Here is a 5,121-nt window from a genome sequence, read left to right as displayed (position 1 = left end):
CGCAGGAGGCGAAGACCCTCTATGAGGTGGATTGATTCAGTGACTAGGGTAATCGGGATGGGTGTGTCAGAGGCAATGAGATTGGCATGGGATAGAGCACGGTTTAGGGCTGTTATACATAGGATCGCTATGAGTCGCAAACGACTCGACGGCACATAACAACAACAACAACAACAACAATGAAGTCAGTTTGAGGACTAAGGTGTGTTTGATTCAGGCAGTAGTCTTTCTGATCACTTGCTATGAGTAGTGAACATCTTATGGATGGCCAAAGAAGCAAACAGATATGTCTTGGAGAAGGTGCAGCCAGAGTGTTCTTTGGAAGTAAGAATGATGAGACTTTGCCTCACATACTTTGAGCTTGTTGCTAAGAGGGGCTATTCCCTGGAGAAGGATATGATACTGGGAAGGGTTGAGGGTCAATAAAGAAGAGGAAGACCCTCAATCAAGTGGATTAACATGGTGACTGCTGCCATGGGCTCTTGTGTGTCAGGACGTGTGAGGAGGGTGAGGATAGAACAGGGTTCAGATCTTTTGTTCATAAGGTCGCTGTTAATCATACTCAACTCGACAACACCTAGCAATAACAACAAGCTTCATGTACAAAGTATGAAAGATGAAGCTTCATCATCTTTGCCACCAAGGAGCAATCTGGCTACACTTTTCCCAAGCCCATGTGTTTGTTCATTTGGCAGTCCATGGGATATTCAGCACTTTTCTCCAGCACCACAACTCAAAAACATCAATTCTTCTGTCATCCTTATTTGTTGTCCAGCTTTCTGATGCATAGGAAGTGAATAAGAAGACCATGGCCTGCATCAGGAACATCTTAATCTTTGAACTAACATCATTGTTTTTCAACATTTTGGAGAGGTTCCTGACAGCAGACTTGTCCAGTAGACAGAGAATCTTAATTTATATGAAAGATTAAAAGACAAGTTAATTTTCCACTCAACCATTCATACACCTATTGTTTTACAACATTAATTTTAATACCCTCAATGTAATCACACTTTTTCCACTTTCTGCTTGTAGCTCTCCTTTCCATCAATCCTTCTGTCCTACCATTCCTATGTTCTGGACTTTATCCTTGAGCTAATGCTGTTCTTTGGACTTTGTGAAGTTCTGTACTCTAAGGAGTGAGTGCATCTCTAGTGTTAGTGTCTTTGGCCTGGCTATTGTTTGGCTGACAATCGAACCATGGGAGTAAATTTGTTCCAGGTTCTAAGGTGACTAAGGGCCATAGTCAGAGTTCCACCAGTCTTTATTAGACCAGTAGGCCTGATCCACATTACCCATCCACACACTACTGAAGAATAGGCATAAATAGTAGTAGTTCCGTGACTCTGAGCATTACTTCCATCTTGTTCTAATGCTTCCTGGGTCATTCAGGATTTGGCCCATAATATCCTTCAGTGTTACCATTTGAGGCTTGAATTTGTTTTTCACTTCCTTCAGCTTGAGAAATGCCATATGAGTCCTTCTCTTTTTATTTTCTGATTCCACCTCTTTGCGCATTTCATTATCATACTTTGCTTTGTCTTCTCAAACCGATCTTTGAAATCTTTTGTTCACCTCTTTACTTTGGTATTTCTTCTCTTTGTTTTGTCCCAGTGCAATTTTCAGAGTCTCTTCTGACATCCAGTTTGATTTTTTCCTTTCTCCTCTGTCTTTTTGCCTACTGTTGTTATGGTTTACTCTTAAGGGTTCAAGGTTTAGCTGTTAAGTTTCTTTTATTGGAGGAGTGATTTGCATATTGCTAGTTATTTTATAGCGTATGTATGGAACATGCTTGCTTCTTCATCATTTGCCCTTATAAGTACAGGACTTCTCTGTCAGTTTGCTGTACTTGGGTGACTTGCAGGTTGGTGTAAGGTTAAGCCATAGCCTTACAAGAAAGTGTGAATCAAGCAACATCTTTATTCAAATCAGCACTTTTTTCAAACCATACCCTTATCTGACTTTGGCCTAGTGGCAAGAAGCTGTGCTGCAATTCCAAAGGCACACAATTCAAAGCCACCAGTCACTCTGCAGGAGAAGGATGGACTGTCTCTTCCTGTATGATTAACTGCTTCTGAAAACTCATAGGAGGGTCAGCTATGGGTCAGTTCTGACTCTATTGTACAAAGAACAACCCTTATCTGAGTCTTCTTCATGATGTATTCTTCATCACAAAACCTGTTGTTGTTTTTGTTGTTGTTATGTGCCATCAAGTCACCTGCGACTCATAGTGATCATATGTGCAATAGCCCTAAACTCTACTCTATCCTGCACCAGTCTTCTTGTCTCTAACACAACTACGCCCATTACCCCAGTCACTGAATCATCCATCTCATTGAGGGTCTTCCTTTCTTGCGCTGTTCCTCCACCCTCCCAAGCATGACGTCACTCTCCAAGGACTTGTCCCTCTTTGCAGCATGCTTAAAAATATGCAGATGAAGCTTCAGAATTCTTCCCTCCAAGGAACAGCCTGGTCTCACTCTCTCTAGGACAAACTTATTAGTTCTCCTAGCAATCCATGGTATAGTATATTCAATACTCTTCTCCAGCACCACAGCTCAAAGGCATAAAGTCTCCTTCTATTGCCCCTGATCATTGTCCAGCTTTCTGATGCATAGCAAGTAATTGCAAAGACCATGGCCTGGATCAAGCACACCTTAGTCTACAGACTGACATCGTTGCTCTACAGTACTTTGGATAAGTCTCTGACAGCAGACTTTCCCAATGCAATTAGTCCTTTAATTTCTTGGTTACAAAGTCTAGCTTCTCTAATAATCTACTTGGTATAAAGAGTGAAATCTATGATTTCCACACTCTATTGGGTCACCCTTCTTCGGAATGGGAACAAATATACATCTCTTCCAGTTACTTGGCCAAGTGGTTGTTCTCCAGATTCCTTGGCACAACTTGGTGAGCAAATCCAGGGCAGCATCTGTTAGTTGAAATGCATCAATTGGTATATCATCTATTCTTGGGGCTTTATTTTTTGCTATTTCCTTCAAAGCAACTTGAACTTCTTTCTTCAACACCATAGGCTCTTGCTTATACGTTGTTTCGTGAAATTCTTTTGTTTCTGCCAATTCCTTTCGATATAGTGACTCAGTATATTCTTTTTATCTTCCTTTAATACTTTCTGGATCATTTCATATTCTTCCTAAAGCATCCTTGATTATAGCAACTCGAGGTTTGAATTTGTTCTTCAGTTCCTTGAGCTTAAGAAATGCTGAGCGAGTTCGACCCTTTTGATTTTCCAACTCCAGCTCCTTGCACATTTTATTGCAATATTTTACTTTGTCTTCCTGCACTGCCTTTTGAAATAATCTGTTCAACTCTTTAGTTTCTTGACTTCCTCCTGCTTTGGCTTATCTGCACTCCAGTACAATATTCAGAGTTTCTTCTGACATCCATTTTTGTCTTTTCTTCCTCCTCTGTCTTTGTAATGACCTTTTACACCCTTCCTGGATGATACTCTTGATATCCTCCCACAACTCATCTGGTCTTCGCTCATTAGTGTTCAAGACCTCAAACCTGTTCCTGAGATGGTTTTGAAATTCAGGTGGGATAGACTCAAGGTCATATTTTGGTTCCTGTGGACTGCCAGAAGTCTAGGCTGGGTTTAGAAGGGGTAGTAGTACTAGGGATATTGTAGCTAATGTTAGATGGAGCTTAGCTGAAAGCAGGGAATATCAGAGGAATGTCTATCTGTGTTTCATTGATTTTGCAAAGGAGTTTGACTGTGTGGATCATAACAAACTGTGAATGACTCTGAGAAGAATGGGAATCCCAGAACACTTGATCATGTTAATGTGAAACATATACTTGGACCAGGAGGTAGTCGTCAAAACAAAGCAAGGAAACATTGCATGGTTCAAAATTGGGAAGGGTGTATGCCAGGGATGTGTCCTATCTCCATACCTTTTCAAACTATATGCAGAACAGATTATCCAGGAGGCTGGGCTCTATGAGAAGAAGTGTGGCATCAGGATTGGTGGAAGCTCAATCAACAATCTTCGTTATGCAGATGACACAACTCTGCTTGCTTACACTGAGGAGGACCTGTATTGCCTGGTGCAGAAGGTCAAGAACTACAGCCTTCAATATGGATTGAGGCTCAATATCAAGAAGACAAACATTCTCACCACTGGACCAGTTGGCAGAATCCGGATGGATGGTGAAGATATTGAGATTGTTCACAGCTTTAGTTTGCTTGGCTCTACAGTCAACACTCTTGGCACCAGCAGCCAAGAAATTAAGATCAAAGACTCCAGCCTTCAAGATGAATTGCAGCTCCACATCCAGAAGACAAAAGTCCTCAGACTAGGCCAATGGGGAACATCATAATTGATGGAGAAAAGACTGAAATTGTCAATGACTTGATCTTACTTGGATCCACAATCAACATACTGGTTATCAACTGTCAAGAAAGCAGGAGACATATTGCATTGATTGGGAAAGTCTGCTATCAAAGGCTTCTCCAAAGTACAAAGAAGCATTGATATTGGTTTGAAGACGAAGATGCACCTGATTAAGGCCATGGTCTTGTCAATCATTTGCTCTGCATTTGGGAGCTGGACAATGAATAAGGATGACAGAAGAATTGATAACTTGGAGTTGGCGTTGGAGAAGAGCACTGAATATCCCACAGACTGCCAAAAAACCCCAAACAGATATATTTTTGGAGAAAACAGAGCCAGAATGCTCTGGAGGCAAAGATGACAAAGCTTTATCTCTCATATTTTGGCATGTTGCTGGGAGAGGTTATTCCTTGTAGAATGGCATTATACTTGGAAAGTGAAGGATTAGTGAAACAGAGGAAGACCCTCAATGAGATATATTAACTCATTGACTGCAGCAATGAGCTCAAGTGTGTCAAAGATGATGAGGACGGCACAGGATAGGACAGGGTTCAGACCTATTGTTCATAGGATTGCCATGAGTCATACTCAACTTGAAGGCACCTAACAGCAACAGTGGCTACTTTTACTTTACTGAATGCATGTCCAGCATTTAGGTCACAGAAATATACAGTTACTAATGAAGGAAAGCATTTCCATTGAAGTGGAGCCCTACCCCCAAATATAATCCACTCTGCAACCCTCATTGCGTACTCCTACGATAAAA

This window comes from Elephantulus edwardii, unplaced genomic scaffold (assembly GCF_000299155.1).
Source record: "Elephantulus edwardii isolate Elephantulus edwardi_28Jun2011 unplaced genomic scaffold, EleEdw1.0 scaffold00064, whole genome shotgun sequence".
Classification (NCBI taxonomy): domain Eukaryota; kingdom Metazoa; phylum Chordata; class Mammalia; order Macroscelidea; family Macroscelididae; genus Elephantulus; species Elephantulus edwardii.
This window is presented reverse-complemented; position numbering follows the sequence as displayed.